Source organism: Capsicum annuum, chromosome 1 (genome assembly GCF_002878395.1).
Source record: "Capsicum annuum cultivar UCD-10X-F1 chromosome 1, UCD10Xv1.1, whole genome shotgun sequence".
Classification (NCBI taxonomy): domain Eukaryota; kingdom Viridiplantae; phylum Streptophyta; class Magnoliopsida; order Solanales; family Solanaceae; genus Capsicum; species Capsicum annuum.
The window spans coordinates 6,758,469-6,778,969 of record NC_061111.1 but is presented as its reverse complement, the minus strand read 5'-3'; the positions used below and the strand labels follow the sequence as shown (position 1 = coordinate 6,778,969).

Genomic DNA, 20,501 nt, shown 5'->3' with positions numbered 1-20,501 from the left:
TGTTGAACACTCAATTATGATTTAAAAATCATCAAGCATGAATTTGTTAAAGGGGTTTTGAAATCCATGATTTTATTATGCTTTATGCACGTTTAATGATATTGTTGTTGTCACACCCCTTTTTTAACGTACTCCAAAAAATGATTTATTTTAAAGTTCGAAAGGGTTTTATTATTTAAGTGACAAGAAATGAAAATTTGTTTCGGAAAAGGATTATTTACATTTTTGTTCAGAGTCGCCACTTGGCATAATCCGGTGTGCCAAGTCACCTTTGGAAAATTCTTTTCGAAACCATTTCTCTTAAACTGGTTTGCGGACAGAGATTTCGGCTAAGGAATTCTGTTGACCGAGGGGAAGGTGTTAGGCACCCCTCGATCCCGTGGTTCGACCACGGTCGCTTGGTAGAGTGTATCAACTATTTTGGCATTACGAAATGTATAAACCACACAAAAGCACGCAAAATAATCAAACAATAACAAAACAAAACAAAAATGTAAAGTCCAGTCCAAATTATTACAACCCGAAATAAAAATACTGAAATAACCTACACTAGTCCTAAACTATGTTTTACCCGATGCCTCGGGCCTTGGTCACGAGCATCCTTTGCATACAAAATTCTTCGAGGCATTCCCCGGTGAGTAAATATATACAGATACTTCGAGGCATTCCCTGGCCAAATTATACAATTGATTCAAAAGTGCTAAAATCAAACCATTCAATCAAATTTCAAACACTCAATCAATCCACAATCTCTAGATTTGCCTACCCGACCTAGGTCTTGCCTATTCCAATCAGCGTATCTTGATACTACCAAATTCGATTAACGTTTATTTCAAGTCAAACAACTAATGAATCAAACTAATCAAAGTTTACTAATTGTATCAAGTTTTCAATTCTCGCCCCACTTATTCCCACATGAATTCAACTCTTTCAATTCCTTCATTCACGTAAATTACGCAATCAATATTAACCACAGCAATCGCGATTTCTCAAACACAATATCGAAACATATCACCACGTCACAATTATCAACCAAACACAATATTCACTCCAACACATCAAATACAATAACATGAAATAAAGAGGGGAATAGAATTGGACCTCGATTTGCAGCTTCCAAACTCAAATATTACTTGAGTAAAAAAATGAAGACCGCGTCCGAATATCCCGAGCACAACCTCAACAACGATCAAACCAAGCTAGGTATTGAAAATAATAACCAGGCAGCTCTAAAAACCAGTGAAGAAAAACTCGTAATACGGAATCCAAATCACAACTGTTGACACGATTTCAAACACAACACCCTAATTCGATCTGAAATATCCAATTCCGGCCAAGAACTCGCCGGAATTAGCAACTACAGTGGAAGCAAAAATAAATGGGTCACATTTTTGATGGATTTTTGAGCGGTTTGACGCGTTTTCGGTGAGGAGCAGGTGTTTTCAATGGATTTGAACGGATTCAGAGAGGTGGTAGCCGGATTTCAAGACGAGATGATGATTCCGGCGAGAACGTCGCCGGAATATTCAACCAAAGCTGCCTTTTAATCTTTTCTTTCCCCTCCGTTTCTTCACTGGCTCTCTTGATCTCTCCTAATTCTTGACTATTTCTATTTTTCGGTGAGCTGTGAAGGAAGCGAGCTAACGAAAATTTTTGAAATCCGGCGACTGGGTCACCAGAACAGTGATGAGGATGGCTGGCAGTGTATTTCCGGTGATGAATCCGGCGAGTACGTCGCCGGAAAACCAAACCAAGGGTCGTTTTCCCTCTTTCTCCTCTCTCTCGCGTTCACTCTTCTTCTCCCCTCTATTTTCAATCAACCTTCTCCGATTAGCTCCCCGATTCTCATAATTTTGCTCTCTTTTTATAGGTGCTACTGTGTGCAAGTGTTTCCAGCTAGAGCAAGTGTGTGTGTGTGTGTGAATCGTGAGAGGAGTGTAGATCAAAAGAAAAAGAAGAAGATTAGTATGTACTGTGTATGCTAATGGCGTGCTCCGTTTTTTGGAGAAGAAAGGCCAAAAAAATCTTTAGATCTGCTCTTCTCCTTTTTGGTTTTTGTTGCTGATCATATATATGGATGATGATGATGATAATCTGGGTTCAAAAAAAAAACGTGTAAAAAGGGTAGGAGGGTAGGGTAGTGGGGTGGTGAGGTGGGGTAGGGTATGGGGTGGTGTGGTTTATTTTGATTAGGTAGGTTGTTAGGATAAGATAGGATTAGTTATTTTATTATTTATTTATTATTTTTTGTATTTTGTGGGGGTATAATGACATGGGTGAGGGTACACGGTAGGATAAAATAAGAATGGGTAAAAATGACATCGGGAAGGGACGAAATTAGGTGTCTATAGTTGTTTTGGCCTTTATGCCTTATCCCCTTAAATTGATTTACACATATAAGTACATGTATGAAACTTGAAATTGAAGATTTGTTGAGAGCACAAATAATGAAAATCCCTCTCTTGTGATATAACCTTATGTTTACGATCTTATGGTGATTGAATGAAATGCATGATTTACGGCTTGAAAATAGTCTACTCAAATACCATAGTATTTTGAGCATGATTTAGAGATTTAAGAAAGGGAGCTTCTTGATGTAAATATATTTTCTTAAAAAAAAAAAAAAATTGCATGAGATTAAGAGCTTTGACATGACCACCTTGCATCATTGAAAGTTTGACAAAGAGAGTTGTATGCATGTGTTTACATGAGTTTTAGAGAAAGAGTTCTTTGAAGATGATTTATTGATATGGTGGTCCCGAAATTTATGTTTTAAAAACAGAGATTGTAATATGCTAATAATGGCTCAGATATGTGACTTGCAAGTCAATGGTATGACGATACCATAAGTATGTATGCCATAACAGAGTATGTTTTTAAAATATGTTTTCAAAGAATGCATGTTTTAAAGAGTTAAAACTGGGCTTAAAGAGGGTTAGGTGGTTACCCGAAGAAGGCTCGAGTTCAAGTAACTCTTAGCCTGAAACTGTGATTTGTCGATCCGAGTCTATTATTTTTACGCTAGCGACGGCCGTGTGGCGTAGCAGAGTCAGAGACTCCAACCCTGCAGCACACTTGGGTTGGAGGCTTCCCCGCCAAGTCAATGGCGGATTCCATATAGCCCGTGGAATTTCAGAGTTGTAGGGTATACCACCTAGCGTAGAAGTAAAACAAAGAATGTCTTAGAGTTCAGATGATTTTCTTTCAGAGTCTTTCAGAAATGCCCATGAGATTTCTTACTCTATGATATGTTTATGAACTGTTTTAAAATTGCTCTCATATATGTTGAATATAAATTATTATTTTTGGTTTGCTCTGTGTACCTGTACAATTGTATTGACGCCGTACCTCCTAGGTTCGGAGGCTCAGTCTAGGAGTCCGGCGAATCAGTAAAGTATCCAGAGAGAAGTGATCTGTGCAGTGGTAAGCCTTCTTTGTTCCAGAAGGCCAGTTATTTCAGATTATGTTATTCTTTTGTTTTGGTCTACTGGGGGCCTTGTCCCAACTTTTCAGACAGTTATCTTTAGATCATGTACTAGAGATTTCGCAGACTGTTCCAGAAGTTGTTTAGTTATTTTTGGATTTCATTCCGTATTGTTAAACTGAATCCAGAGTATGACCATGTTTTCGTATTAGATCGTAATTCTGTATTTTCTTTTATTACATGAATGTTGTGCATGACTGCCAGATAGAGTAGGACGTCCGGGCCTTCATGGTTCGGGTTGTCCATCACAGCCAGGCCTAGTTCGGATCGTGACAACTAGTGAATCGAAAATGGCCACACACGGCTTCACTAGGCTTGGAATACTTGTTTGAACTAGAAAAGTGAGTTTAACAACAACAACAACAAAGAAAAATTGCTAGTGAATCGAAAGAGTCCCACACGACTTCACTAGACTTTTAGATTCAACAACACAATGTTAACAAGATTTACAAAAAAAAAAGGGATAGAAACTTGACACACAATATTCATTGATCTAAAAACCCTAACAAGAGAAAGGACCCTAAGACAAATGAATATTAATACCAAGTTCTTACTTGGACCAAGAGGAACTCAAAGAACCCCAAGAACCTAGTTTCTAGCCAAGATACAACACTAGTATCACTCTACTAGTGAGAATTTTGGTTTTGGCCTCTCCAAATGAGAAAGAGAAGTCAAAATATTACAAGTCTTGTTGTCTTCTATGATATGAATGAACTAAAACAATACTAGCCCTATTACATGGCTTATATAGTCAATTACAAAGAAAGAACAAAAGACCTAAATACCCTTGGCATTTAATTGGGTGGGTTAGGGGTGTCTTGATGGGCATCTTCACACTTTAATAAATATAGGCTGTTAGATGGGCTCACAAGGGCCTCTCGCACGTCCAGGATATGAACAAGGGTTGGAATCGTTGCAACTCATGTGAGTGGCTTCATGTGAAAGGTCTCGAACTAGGAATTCCCGTATCATCCTCTACATCTTGAAGGGAATTTGTCCTCAAAGTCAGATCATTGCCATCCTCCACCTTTCTACCCGAGAGAGGTCACACACATTAAAAATGTTGTGCACTTGATATTCTGGGGGTAGATCAATCTTGTAGGCATTGTCGTTGATCCTTTCTAATACTTGGAATGGGTCATTACCCCGCGGAATCAACTTAGCATTCCTTTGAGATGGGCATCTATCCTTCCTTAAGTGTACCCATACCCAATCTCTCAGTTCAAGAATGGGCTTTCTTCTTTCTTTATTGGCTTGCCTCACAACTTCTTGGTTTTCCTTCTCCAACCACAACCTCACCTTCTCATGTAGCTTCTTCATGGCCTCGGACCATTTGCTTCTATCTAAGCTTGTCACAAGATCACTTGGCAAAGGGGTTAAATCCAAAGGGATGAAGGGGTTGATGCCATAACACACTCAAAGGGTGTCATCCCCGTGCTCGAGTGTATAACACGATTATGAGCAAACTCAATCAACGGTAAGTTCTCCTCCCAAGAAGTCATTTTTCCCAACCATGAACCATAGCATAGACCCTAAGGTCCTATTTACTACTTTCGTTTGGCCATCGGTTTGTGGGTGGCATGAAGTCAAAAATAACAACTTAGTACCGAGCCTACCTCACATGGACTTCCAAAAGTGGCTTAGGAATTTAGAATCCCTATCACTCACTATGGTCCTCGGAACACCATGAAGTTTTACAACATTATCAACAAACAAAGAGGCTACACTAGGTGCATCATCATATTTAGAACAAGGAATAAAGTGAGCCATCTTAGAAAACTGATCCAGTACGATAAAAATACTATCCCTCCCCCTTGTAGTCCTCGACAATCCCAACATGAAGTCCATTGATATGTCAAGCCAAGGACGCAAAGTGATGGACAATGAGTTGTACAACCCATGGGGTTGGAGCTGTGACTTGGCTCCTTTGCACTCAACACATTGGCCGCAAATTCGGGCCACATCCTTGTGCATTCTAGTCCAATAAAGTTGTTCTTCCAAAATTCCAAGGGTCTTCTTGTCCCCAAAATGGCCCATTAGACCACTATTGTATGCTTCCTTCACAAATAATTCTCTCCACGAACTTGAGGAAACACACAATTGTCTACCCTTAAATAAGTATCCATCAAATTTGGTATAGGAATGGAACCCCTATCCGTAACCCACCTATCCCTATCTAACTCTTCACTTTCCTTATAGATAGGAATGAAGTGAGGATCCTCGGGATATAAAGACTTGTGGCTTTCAAACCCCATCAACTTAGACGACAAAGTAGACACAAGCACATGTTTTTGGGATAAAGCATTGGCAACCACATTGTCTTTACTCTTCTTGTAATGAATAACATAAGGGAAAGTTTCAAGAAATTCAATCCATTTGGCATGCTGCCGATTTAGCTTTTCTTGTGTTCGTAGATGCTTCAAGGATTCTGATCCGTTCGGATCACGAATTCTTTAGGCCACAAATAATGTTTCCAAGTGGCCAAGGCTCTAATCAAGGCATACAACTCTAAATCATACGTAGAGTAGTTTAGAGTTGCTCCTTTGAGCTTTTCGCTAAAGTAGGCAATAGGCTTTAATTCTTACATTAAAACAGAGCTTATGCCAACTTTGCTAGCATCACATTCAACCTCAAAAGTCTTGTCAAAATTCGGCAATTGTAGCAAAGGGGCCGAGATAATCATAGCTTTCAAGTCCTCGAAGGTCTTAGCTTGTTCATCTCCCTACTTAAAAGGCCAATCTTTTTTAATTACTTCGATCAAGGGGGTGGCAATGGTGCTAAATCCTTTGACAAAACGTCTATAAAAACTAGCCAACCCATGGAATCTTCTCACTTCTCCTACGATTTTGGAAGTTGACCAATTTTTAATAGCATCAATCTTAGATTCATGATTCACAAATTGTTCCTTCCTCTTAGTCATGATCACCATGCCCCCATGCCCCTTAGAATTTAAGAGCCCCTTGGCTTCCCCTACCCCCTCACTCTCGGATTCCCCTCCTTTTCCCTCACTCTCGGCCTTCTTTTCCTTTTTCCTTAATTTTCACATCTTTTGGTATAATTCATTCACTTGGGAAGGCAATAATGAATGAAGAGTGACCTTTCGGCCATCCTTCTCAAGTGTATACCGATTAGACCCTCCATCATGTTTGGTTGACCTATTGTATTATCAAGGCCTTCCTAATAAAAAGTGACAAGATTGCATTGGTATCACATCACAAAGCACCTCGTCATGGTAGTTGGCTACCTTAAAACGTATTACACATTGCCTTATGACCTTTAACTCGTCGCATTCATTCAACCATTCCAACTTGTAAGGACTAGTGTAAGGTGTTTCGGCAATTTCAAGAAGTTCACCATTGCAACACTACCCACATTCGCACAACTTCCACTATCTATCACCATTATGCACACACTTCTCTTTACAAGACATTTAGTATGGAATAAATTCTCCCATTGGCTAGGATCATCTATTGCCTTACTAATCATGGCATGCCTCACTACAAAGTTTGGATTCACGTACTTCCCTTCTTGCGAATAAGTATCCTCACAATCATCATCATCATTATGTGGATTTATCTCGGCCGTCTCTCCATATTGAGGCTTGGCCTCACTCTCATCACCCTCAATACCTACTTCTTCACCAAGGAAATACAATCTACCTTCCCTTAGGATTAAATTGCATCGGTTAGGGAATTTATTGGCTTTATGCCCCCAACCTTGGCAGTTGAAGCATTGGAACCATTTAGGATTAGGATACTTGTGAATTTCTTGCCTCGGAGGGATTTTGTAGGCTGTTTTATGCTCGGGCAGCCTAGTAGTGGCGGGTTGGTCCTTGTTTTTGGGCAAACCCGAAGAGAATTAAACTATATCCTTGCCCCTCGGCCAACCTAAGGTTGATTGTCCCTTTGCTTTGAACGACGACCTTTCTTTAAGTTCCCTTTCAATCTCAAGAGCCTCTTGGAAAATACCTTCGATGGTATCAAACTTGTGAAGTGTCAAATGAGTGGAGATCTCTTTGTTCAACCCATACTTAAACCAAATAATGTCATGACTAATGTGTTCTCCACGATGATCAAGCTTCAACATAAGTTGTTAAAACTCATCATAATATGCCATCACACTTTGATTACCTTGACGCAAGTTATACAATCTAGCAAGCAACTCATTGCGATAACTCTCGAGAAGGTACCGTTGTCTCATTAGGTACCTCAACCGAAACCAAGGTGGTGGTTGTCCATCAATCAACTCATTGCCAAACTGTTTGACGTATTCCCACCATGTGTTAGCATAGCTTTCAAAGTGAGCTATGGCGTAACAACTCTTCTTCTCCTCCAAGATATCATTCACTTGGAACACTTTATCGCACGCCGACTCCCAAGCAAGATACACCTCGGGGTCACTTTTACCCTTAAAGATAGGTAGGCTCAGTTTGATGGTATTGATGCCTACGTCTCTCTCTTGGTGTCGGTTTCTCCTTTCTCCATACCATTGGTATCTCCTTGGATCCATACGTCCTTATCTCATCTCTTCCTCCCTCATGTAAGCATCATCAAAGGCTTCATACCTTTCATAATCATCTGTACCATATTCCTTAAAGTGGACGGGATGGTTTTGAATATTTGGAACTTGATTTTGAGTAATTGGATTTTGTGGAGGTGGTGGTCTTCGATTTAGTGGAGCTTAGAATAGAGGGTTTGGATTTAGTGGAGGTATTAGGCATCCAAGTCCCTCTTGTAGAACTTGAGGATTTTGGGAATGGGTTGGTCTATTGGTGTCTCAGGTTAGGGGGTTAGGAGTGGTTTGGCTTGCAGTACTTAGTAGAGCTAGGGAAGGATTTGGTAATTGAGGCCATGTTTCGGAAATAACAGTAGCGGAGGAATTTCTATCATGCCCACTTGACGAAACATGTCGAGGTGTAGAAGGGCGAGAGTTCATTTGACTCTCTACTTGTTCTAACCTCCCACTAATAGTCGTTATTTCCCCCCTTATGGCTCCCATCTTCGTACTCAATCTTTCAAGAGTTCGGGTCATAGCCTCAAGAGTAACCCTCATATTCTCCATTTCATTAGAATCCATGGTTTGAGATGTGGTTCCCTCCATTGTCAAGGTATCACCTACACAAGTAACAAACAAGTTAGTTAAAATCCCTCTCCTCACTCACACTCTTTCGGTTCACTCACACTCAAGCTCCACAAGTGTTGTAGATTGGCTAGTAACCCGTGAATCCTTAAGGTATGAGTATGCTCTTGTCTGGAGTGGATTCTTGTTTGAAACTCAAAGAATTCCCGTCGGACTAGAGCCAAGAGTTACAATGTATTCAAATGACAAAAGTACACAAACAAACATTGACACGAACACAAGGCTTCAAGGGACTCATTGACAAGTTAGTAGGAATGTACTAGTTTGTTAATTAGTTCTCAAGTCAATTAGAGGAAACTAGGAATCAATAATTAGAAACTAGAATATCCAAACTTGAGCTTAATTATCACGTGAACAGTAACTAGGGTGACGTGGTAGTATGTCAATGGCCACGGGTCCACATAAATAGTTCATCATCTTGAAGTCTTAGCCCCTTTAGATATTTTGTAATGGATGACTTGTTATTGGGATGGAAATAAAGTCTTGTAACCTTTTTCAACCCTTTTTTTTCAAACTCAAAAGGTGATGTTTGACCTCACTAGTCCCACATGACAAGGTTTCTTGTTTTAAGGAAAAGTGGTTGTCAAGTCTTGAAAAGGTGATGTTGGAAAGTCTTCTCACAAATAATTTTCAATTTTGTCTTACAACCTTTTTGGATCTATTTCTCTTTATAGAAGTTAAGACATAAGATGAGGAGAAGTTTAGAATGAACACAACATCAACACCTTTAAGAACATAACAACAATACACGACAATGGTCACTTTCAAGTTTTTTTTTCACAACACAATTCTCTTTTTCATTAAGCTCAACTTTAGATTTAGACACCTTTTGTGTTGATGAGAAAGAAACAAACACAAGAAACAAACTAAACAAGTAAAACTTTTGTAGATCTACAACCAATTTTTTACCAAAATATTCAAGAACACACTTTTTGGTAAGAGCTTTCTAAGATTAGTTTTGTAAGAACAAAACCTAGCCTTGAGCTTTGATACCAAATGATACAAAGTTAAGTGTGTATCAAGAGATTCCAACCAACACAAGAACAACAAGATGGGAAACAAAGTGCTAGTGAATCGAAAATGGCCACACATGGCTTCACTAGGCTTGCAATACTTGTTTGAACTAGAAAAGTGAGTTTAACAACAACAACAACAAAGACAATATTGCTAGTGAATCGAAAGAGCCCCACACGGCTTCACTAGACTTTTAGATTCAACAACACAATGTTAACAAGATTTACAAAAAAGGGGATAGAAACTTGACACACAATATTCATTAATCTAAGAATCCTAACAAAAGAAAGGACTCTAAGACTAATGAATATTAATACCTAGGTTCTTACTTGGACCAAGAGGAACTCAAAGAACCCCAAGAACCTAGTTTCTAGCCAAGATACAACACTAGTATCACTCTACTAGTTGTCTTCTATGATATGAATGAACTAAAGTAAGACTAGCCCTATTACATGGCTTATATAGTCAATTACAAAGGAAGGACAAAAGACCTAAATACCCTTGGCATTTAATTGGGTGGGTTAGGGGTGTCTTGATAGGCATCTTCACATTTTAATAAGTATAGGCCCTTAGATGGGCTCACAAGGGCCTCACACACGTCCAAGGATGTGAACAAGGCTTGGAGTCATTGCAATTCATGTGCTTGGCTTCGTGTGAAAGGTCTCGATCTAGGAATTCTCGTATCAGTAATTTATCGAATGATTTCTGTAAAAACAACATTGCACTTGGTGCATTTAGTGCTATGAAAAATGAAATCATTGTCAGCTGTTCTGCTGGAAATGCATGACTATACAGTTTTTCAACTTATAATGAAGCGCCCTGAATTCTCGTAGTTGGTGTGACCACTTTCTATGGGAAAATAATGGCCACTGCTGTGCTTGGTAACAATCAAGAATTCGATGGAGAATCAACTTTTCAATCTAAAGACTTTCTTCCAACACTATTGCCTCTAGCCTATCCTGGATGCAATGTTAGTGATTCTGATGTTAAATATTGTATCCCTGCTACACTGAACAACACGAATGTCACGGGAAAGATTGTGTTGTATGAGGATGGTAGTATGACCGAGTTGATAAATGAAAATCAGTGAAGGCAGCTGGTAGTCTGCGATGATTCTTATTACAGAAGCCAGGGCTAACACAACACGGCCGATGCACATGTCGTCCCGGTGGCACACATTAACTATGCTGATGATCAAAAAATCAGAGTAGATAAACCAACCCCTACAGCCAGAATAGTGTTCAAGGCAACTGTAATTGGAGAAGATCGTGTCCCAGTGTTTGCTGGATTTTCTTCCAGGGTTCCAAATTATGCAATCCTGGGATTCTAAAACCGGACATTATTGGTCCTGGTGTTAACATTCTAACAGCTTGACATATATCCTTGGAGTACAACACAAACACCAACTCAACATTCAACATGTTTTCAGACACCTCAATGTCTTGTCCTCGCCTCAGTGGCATTGTAGCAGTACTAAAAAGTGCTCACCAGATTGGTCTCCAGGTGCAATTGAGTCAGCAATTATGACAACAGCAAATGTCTTAAACCTTGGATCCAACTTAATCGAAGATCAAAAGTACCTTCCAGCTGATGTCTTTGCCACAAGTGATGGCCACGTTAATCCATCAAATGCAAATGTTCCCAGCCTGATATAGAACCATCCGATTACTTGCCTTATTTATGTGGTCTAAAATACACGGATACACAAGTTGGGTTCTTTTTGCAGCAATTGTTCAGTGATTACTAGCATCTTAGAAGGTGAACTAAATTATCTGTCATTCTCGATTCAAGTCAGATTCAACTCAACAACTCAAGTATATTCAAGAACTGTAACGAACGCAGGGCAAGCCAGCTCAAGAGACACAGGTGAAATTGATTCACCGCCGTTCGTTGATGTAAAAGTTGAAGCAATTACACTTTTTTTATCAGAGGTGAATCAAAAAATGAGTTATCAAGCGGCATTTACACCTTTGGCTACTATACCATATGTCACTTTTAATCAGGGATCCCTCCCATAGATTCATTGTTAGGAGCCCTATTGCTGTTCGATTTTTCCTTTTTCCAAATAAATGAAGATTTTTCTTTTGCAATAAAATCATTTTCAGTGGGAGGGGAGCCTTGGAGTAACCGGTAAAGTTGCTGCCATGTGACCAGGAGGTCACGGGTTCAAACCTTGTAAACAGCCTCTGCCAGAAATGCAAGGTAAGACTACGTACGATACACCCTTGTCAGTGGCGGATCTACATAGGGTCCAGGGGATTCATCCGAACCCTCTTCGTCGGAAAATTATACTATTTTTATATGGTAAAAAAAAAATTTTATGTATAAATAGTAGAGGTTGAACCCTCTTCGACTAGTCTGTGTATATGTACTACTGAACCCCCTCACTGAAAATTCTGGATCCGCCCCTGACCCTTGTGGTGGGGCTCTTCTCCGGACACAGCGCATAGCAGTAGCTTTAATGCACCGGGCTGCACGTTTTAATAAAATCATTTTCAGTATACAATCTAATAAATACTAACAAAGATATAAAGTTTGCCAAATGAATAAGCTAATGATAAACGGACAACAGCATAGCATGTTGGAATTACTTTAGTAATATCCATCTAATTTTTTCTAATCGTTTTCTTCTTCCAACACTTGTCGTGTTAACTGGTAAAATATCGACATTCCTCAAATCAATTCAACTCAGTTTACTCAAAGTGATCAATTCTTGATCAAGGTAAAGCTTCAACTAGTGAAGATTACGCAAGGAGACGGTTTACTCATGCCATTAAGAATTACGTGTGCTAATTTTTCATATATGATGTTTTAACAAAAAGTTACTTTTCAATCAATAACAACTTCTTGATATGTATGTGTTGGGAATTAGGAGGAGCATGCATAATGCATTCAAGCTGAATATTTGATATATTAGTAAAACTACACAAGAAAATATATACGGCTATGCAAAAATCGAACCGACCAATAAATCGAACTGATAAAAATGTTATTGGGTTATTGGTTTTGGGTTATCGGGTTAATGATTTTTTATTGATTTCATAAAAAAATTTATTAGGTAAACAGTTCGGTATCGATTTTATCTTATTGGGTTATCGGTTAAACCAATAAGGATACACTAAGTTATTATTTTATCCTTATTTATGTTATATATTTAAATCTCTCTCTCTTTATCTATCTATCTATATATAGAGCGAGAGATATGTGTATGTATATAGATTATATGCACTACTAATTCATAATTCAGTGATTCATAAAGTATTAACCTATTCAGGACAACAAAGACACAATATAAAGTTCGGCTATTATCGTAATAAAAAGCTTAAGCATTTATAGCTTCCAACAATTAGGATTCAATTTTTTTCCTAACTAACATTCAGTTCAAGTTTGAAGATTCTTGTAAACTAAAATGCATTGCGTAGTTTTTGGCGGTAATTAAGATTTCATTTTTTTATGTTAGTTGTTACTATTTCTATTTTATAAGTATTTTCTTATTGGTTAAACCGAAAATCGAACCGTTAAGGATCAAAAATCGATAAACCGAAACCGATAAGAAAATATCTTATTGGTTGATTATTGGTTTTACATATTTAAAAATCGAAAACCGATAAACCGAACCAATAACATGTAAAATCGAATCGAACCGACCGATGCACACTCCTACATATACCAAATCAACTGATTATATACTAGTTACAACTTACAACCCACAGACTTCAAATTCTGACTCTGCTTCTGGTTACAACTAACTAAAATGGTGAAAGAAATAGAAATCAATAATACCAGAGAAATATTTCTTTTTGCCTTTTGAAAATCATGGCCTAATGAACCCCTGAAGCTAGTTAACTAGGTGAGAATTGTTCGAGAACCATACATAAATATATAAATATTTAAAAAGACCTCTACATATTTTTAGCATAAATATTAATATATCAATTTAGTAGCCAAAATATAATCCTCTTTTCTCTCTTTTAATCCATCAAAAAAAGTTGCCTTCTCCCCATAGTCCACTAACATAAATAAACTCACCGTTCTTTCATCAACTAATTCCTCAAAAACTATAATAATCGTTGTCATATAAAGATTCTTTTTTTTTTTTGTCAATGTATTTTTTTATATAGTGGCAAAAGAATTTTTAAAAAAATAAAAAAAATTTAAATTTGAATGTTCAACTATTACAGCAAGTGTGCGAGCAAAAGTCCCACGTAGCTATGGTTGAATCCAACATGGTGGACAAGTAAACAACCAAGCTTGAACTCTTTAAGGCCCACAAAACAAGCACGATACTTTGAGGTCTAATTACTAAACATATATAGCCATAGTTGGATAATAACCAAACCTACAAAGCAAATTTTAGAAACTGTTGCATCACTAATATAGGGCGAATGTCAAAAACTCTCCTACGTTTGGTCTCACTGTGTTAGATAAGTATACTGTATAAATTTCTCTGATTAGATAGCTATTTTAATTATAACTTTTTATATTTCGTTTGATGACTAGTAATGCTTTGGGCTCTTGGGCTTTATCGTCAATAGAAAACATGATAACTCAACGTAACATCATTTATGGTACGAGTTTGCAAAGAAATTAAATTAAGGAAAAAGTACGTGACCTAGAAAATATTCGGACATAATTACATAGCTTATTTTATAGTTAAAATAATTATTATTTGCAGTTAAGGCTTAGATGAAATAACTAAATATGTGATTCTTCTGTCTGTCTATTTAAGCAAATCTCGGGGCTCACATATATTTTTTTTGACAATAACTGTGAAATATTACCATTACTAACACAATGCATACAAACAAAGACCATCCAGTGGTTTCCTTCTGCCTACAAAGGAGGCATGAGTTAACCAACTAGTCCTCAACTAACAACACTTACTAACTAATAAACCAAACAACTATATACACAATCTGTCACACCAATTTTGACACTTCTGGGCCCTTTTTGATTCCTTAAGTATATTCACTCTCCCTTAGTTCATGTTGTATCTGTGAGATAACTATAGTGAGATAACTATTCTAGTAGGAGTAGTTATATGTTGAAAAATCTTCTTGTTCCTAACTTGCCAAGTGTGGTATATCAATGCTCCCCACATTCCTGCAACTATATGCTTCTTAAACCACTGCCAATTCCTTCTATTTATCCATTGTACAGTGGTCTTTACATCCCTCTTCCTTACGTGTATACCAAGTCAATTGAGAAGAGTTGTGCTCACCTCCATTATCCATTGGCATTCTCCAAACAGATGCTCTTGTGTTTCCTCAATATCATCATCACATAGGCAACATTTAGCATCCTCTACTGAAATATTCAACCTTTACAATCTTGTCTTTGTCAATAACTTATTCTGAAACGCCAATCACAATATGAATCGGTGTCTCGGCATCATAGTGGTACTCCATATCAACTCACTTTCCCTTTGTCGAGGGTGCATACCCACCAAGGCCTTGTAACTCCTATTAACCGAGTAGTCACCAGTGTGTGTTAGTATGTACTGCCCCTGTAATACCATCCTAACATTTGCACTTTAATGGAATTCAACTTCCTCCAGTACCAACTACTAGTAGGGGCAGGTTTGTGTGTCCATATGTCAGCATCATTCTTCCTATATACTTCATGCACCCACTTCACCCACAACACATCTTTTTTCCTTGCCAATTGCCAAATCAACTTTCCCACTGAAGCTATATTCCAGTTCTTGCATCCCTTTATATTTAATCCTCCATATTTCCTTGGCAAACACACTGTATTCCATGCCACCAACGATATCTTCTTTTCCTCATTGCTACTCCCCCACAAATATTCTCTACACCTTTTATCCACCTCCTTTAGAACCTTTTGAGGTAGAATAAATATTGCTCCCCAAAAGTTAAATATGGAAAATAATACAGAGTTGATAATCTGTAATCTGCCAGCGTATGAAAGTTGTTTTGCATACCCTTTGTTGATCTTAAGCAATTTTTAGAGTTATATACAAATCTCTAATTTCAGGCTCATATACATCTGAATTTGAATATAAAGTAAATTTTGAGGCTCGTATATAAATCTCTAATTTGTATTTATATATTTAAGAAAATCTCGAGGCTCATATACATTTCAAGCCTAAAGTAACTATTAAATTGTAGCTACATGTTATAATTACACAAACTTAGCTATGATGCCTCTTCATTTATTTGTCTAAATGTTAGCTATTTCTTAAATTTTGTCATTAAATTAACTTTGGCTTTGTGTAAGCTATTTCACAAAAAAAAGAAACCAAAAAAAAAAAAAAGAATTAGGAAGCATTATTAACCTAAATGTTAGGTATTTTACAAAAAAAAAAAAAAAAAGATGTGAGCTATTTCCAAAAAAAAAAAAAAAAAAAGACAAGGATTAGGAAACATTGTTGCAATTTGTGTGTCCCATTATCTATTGCCACCATTTTATAATAACAAATGAATTTAGTCTAAGTGAACCCTTAAAGCTAGTTAACATGATGAAAATTGTTTGAAAACTTTAAATAAATATATCATATTGAAAAAGATGTTACATATTTTTAGCATATATATATACATACATATATATATATATTAGCCACTTTTCTCATCTAATTCCTCAAAAAGAGTTGCCCTCTGCCCTTATAGTCCATAACAGATATCTAACATAAATAAACCCCACTTTGTTCCTCACCTAATTCCTCAAGAAACGCTAATAACATTTGTCATATAAAGATTCTCTTAGACATATAAAAGAAATGAATTATTTCTTTGAGGAATGATTTTATAAACCTGCATGTCTTCTGAGAACAGCCTCTGCAAAAATGAAAAGTGAGGTTGCACACAATAAACTGTTGTGATACGGTCCTTCTTCGGACCCTGCACATAATTGAAGCTTTAGTGCATCTGTCCATGTTTTTCGAGAACACCTGCTCTTCAATATTAAGCTAGTTGTCTTCCATTTAGACTGAATATTTGCAGCTTTCTATTACCAAGTGATTTAAGAGTGAAACATTTGTATTATAAAAGAATTTCATTGTATTCAAGTATAATTAAACTTGTCCTAAGACATCATTTGTAAACTGTTTGAGACCTAATTTAGCTAGTCCTTAGTCACACTTTAGTGGCCTTTCTTTTATTTTCTTATTCTAGAGCTCTAGTTTTCTTCTCCACGCGTTCCTTCTTCCACACCAATATTTCTAGCTAAAATAAAGTCATGAACTAAGCACTATATATAGACACTGGCTTCAAAGAAGAGAGTCATCAAATACACTTTCCAAATACATCATCAGTTCTTGTATTTGCAGCCATGGATTCTTGAAAATCCTTCCTGTTTTCATCTTTTGTTCTTTCCCATGGCCTAGTATTCAAAGTGATCCCGAGATTAATATAGTACATGTTGAATCCCTTGTAAGACTAATTTATACTCAATCATCGTTAGCGGATTTAGAGAGCTATTACCTTTCTTTTTTGCCTAAGAGTAGTACAACAATTAGCTCAATTGGAAATGAAGAGCCTGCTAGAATGATCTATTCCTATCATAATGTGATGAAAGGCTTTGCAGCAAGATTAACTACATCACAAGTGAAGGAAATGGAGACGAAACAGGGCTTTATCTCTGCACAGAAACAGAGGATTTTGTCCTTGCACACTACTCATAGTCCGAGCTTTCTTGGTTTGCAACCAAACATGGGCTTGTGAAAGAATTCCAACTATGGGAAAGGCATGTAGACAGTGGAAGTCTTCTTGACCATCCTTCATTTAGCGATGACCATCCTTCATTTAGTGATGTTGGAATGCCTCCTCCGCCTGCTAAGTGGAAAGGAGATTGTTAGTCCAATTTCATGAGCAAGTGTAATAACAATTTCATTGGAGCCAGGTTTTACGAACTTGGCAATAACTCCCTCATAGAAAAGAATGGACATGGTATGCATACAGCGGTATTGCCTACTGAGTTGCCTGGAGCACAACTTACAAGAATGTGTCTCTGTAGGCCTGTATGCCCCAAGTGTAACAATGTCATTATAGAAAGGGCTCGGATTTCTACCAAAGGAGATTGAAAGAATATCTACCCCATTATAACTCCGATGATCACACCTTTCCCATAGTTGGAATCCTTCCACAAGCCCATGTTCGGTTGCAAACCAAGAAAGCACGGAGTATGAGTAGTATGAAAGGACGAAATCATATGTTTCTGTGTCAGAGACAAAGACCGGTTTCTTCTCCATTTCCTTCAGTTGTGATGCAGTTAATCTTGTTTCAAAGCCTTTCATCACATTGTGATAGGAACAGAACGTTCTAGCAGGCTCTTCATTTCCAATTGAGCTAATTGTTGTACTAGTCTTAGGCAAAAAAGAAAGGTAATAAGTGTTAATAGAACTTTATTGAAAGAAAGAAAGGCTAAGGTTTACAATATAATCTGAAAAGCATAAAAACTAACTAGAACAAAAGTAGGCTATATATATACATAGCCAATAACCTAAAGGTCCATAAACTAAAGGCCCAATAACATATGGGCTAACATCCCCCCTCAAACTCACAATGCAACAGCAATAAGCATTGAGAGTTTGTCACACAAAAAACGAAATCGAGACGCCGACTGAGCCTTCGTAAAAAGGTCAGCAATCTGCAAAGACGATGGAACAAAAGGAAGCGATATGGTCCCGAGCTGTAAATGATGACGGGTGAAGTGACAATCAATCTCAATGTGCTTCGTACGCTCATGGAAGACAGAATTCTTTGCAATTTGTACCGCACTTTTGTTATCACAATGCAGGGGAGTAGGCATAGAAATGTGAACCCCCATATCTGCAAGAAGCCAACGTAACCAAATAATCTCACATGTAGTCACAGCCATAGCACGATACTCAGCCTCCGTGGAAGATCTAGAGACAACATCTTGTTTCTTGCTCTTCCACGAGATTAAAGAGTCTCCAAGAAACACACAAAAACCAGTGGTGGATTTACGATCATTGCAATCTCCATCCCAATCAGCATCACTATAGGCTCGCAACTCGAGAGATGACGTCGAGGGAAACAAGAGATTCTGAAACTGAGTGCCACGAAGATACCTTAGAATACGAAGTACAGCTCCCCAGTGAACAGAAGTAGGAGCAGTAACAAACTAGCTAACAACATGAACTGCATGTGCTATATCTGGACGAGTAACCGTAAGATAAACCAAACTACCCACAATAGTCCGATAAAGACTCGGATCTGATAATGGAACACCATCACTAGGAGAGTAACGTGCATTGGTTTCAAGGGGAGTATCTACAGTCCTGTTGTCAGAAAGACGCGCCCGTGTAAACAAGTCAGATATATACTTAGTCTGAGAAAGAAGATACCCTTTCTTAGACTGAGCCACCTCAATACCCAGAAAATAACGCAGCAAGCCCAAGTCCTTCATTGCAAATCGATGAGCCAAATCATGCTTCAATAACTCAATACCACTATGATCATCACCAGTAATAATCATATCATCTACATATAAGGACAATAGAATTCGCCCTGCACTTGTACATCTAACAAACAATGCTGAATCATGGTTACTCGGGACAAATCCAAGGGAAGTAATAACAGTGGAGAATTTCTCAAACCAAGCACGAGGGGCTTGTTTGAGACCGTATAAAGCTTTTCGAAGCCGACAAACTTCACCTGGCTGGTGGTCAATACCTGGGGGAGGAGTCATATAAACTTCCTCGTGGAGATCACCATTCAGAAAAGCATTCTTGACATCCATCTGAAATATCTTCCACTGTCGAACGGATGCAACAGCAATCATAGTGCGAACAGTCGTCATCTTTGCTACGGGGGAAAAAGTCTCCTCATAATCCATACCATATTGTTGTGAGTATCCTTTTGCCACAAGTCTTGCCTTGTATCGCTCAACAGACCCATCAGATTTTGTTTTTATCTTATACACCCATCGACAACCAATCGCATGCTTACCAGGTGGGAGAGTAACCAAATCCCATGTATGTGTATGATGAAGAGCAGCAAGTTCCTCAGCCATAGCATTCTGCCAAAGAGGATCAGACACAGCCTCTCTATACGACTCAGGTTCAGACAAATGATGTATGTTTGCAATAAAGGAAGCAAATGAGGCTGAATATGTAGAATAGGAAAAATCTGGCAGTTTGGTGGACTTACAAGGTCGAGTAGACCTCCTCAGAGGTGGTGGGTCTCCAGTCTCAACAGTCGAAGGAGCAGACTCAGGCACAGGCGAGGCTGAAGCACTATCAGGTGGCACACCAGAAGGCATGGATGGATCCGGAACTGGAACCTCTATGTCAATCCCAAAGGGATCAATAAGCCGAATATCTGACTTTGTCACATCATGGGTTTTAGCTGGAATGGAATAAAAAGGAATATGTTCCAAAAAGGTGACATGTCGTGAAACATATAATTTCTGACTTACAGGATCATAGCAACGATATCCTTTTTGTCCAATACCATACCCCAAAAACACACATATAGCTGATTTTGACCCTAACTTATTTCGTTCAACATGAGGACGAAGAACAAAGCAAGTACATCCAAAAACTCGTAATGCAGAATAATTCGGCGGGTGACCATATAGTTTCTCAAACGGAGACATCCCTGAAGTCAATGCAGTAGGAATACGATTAATCACATATACAGCAGTTAGGACTGCTTCTCCCCAAAAAATACTAGGAACCTCTGCAGACAAAAGTAAAGAGCGTGCTGTCTCAACAATATGACGATGTTTTCTTTCTGCCAGACCGTTCTGCTCAGGAGTGTCGGTACACGATGACTGGTGTATGGTACCATCAGAGGCAAGTAACTGAGTGAAGTCATTAGAGGTATATTCACCCCCTAAGTCACACCTGAAACACTTTATCACAGTCGAATGTTGTGTT

The 20,501-nt window shown here is 38.1% G+C and overlaps 1 long non-coding RNA gene and 1 pseudogene across 1 annotated transcript; one reads left to right on the top strand and one right to left on the bottom strand.

Moving 5' to 3' along the window:
* LOC107860750 overlaps positions 1-11,655 on the top strand; it is a 33,939-nt pseudogene extending 22,284 nt beyond the window's left edge.
* On the bottom strand, positions 466-2,110 carry LOC124900020. Its single transcript, XR_007057594.1, has 2 exons — positions 1,102-2,110; positions 466-669 (listed from the first exon to the last, which is right to left on the bottom strand). It is a non-coding gene; the product is annotated as an uncharacterized LOC124900020 (long non-coding RNA).
* Positions 11,656-20,501: the final 8,846 nt, after the last annotated feature.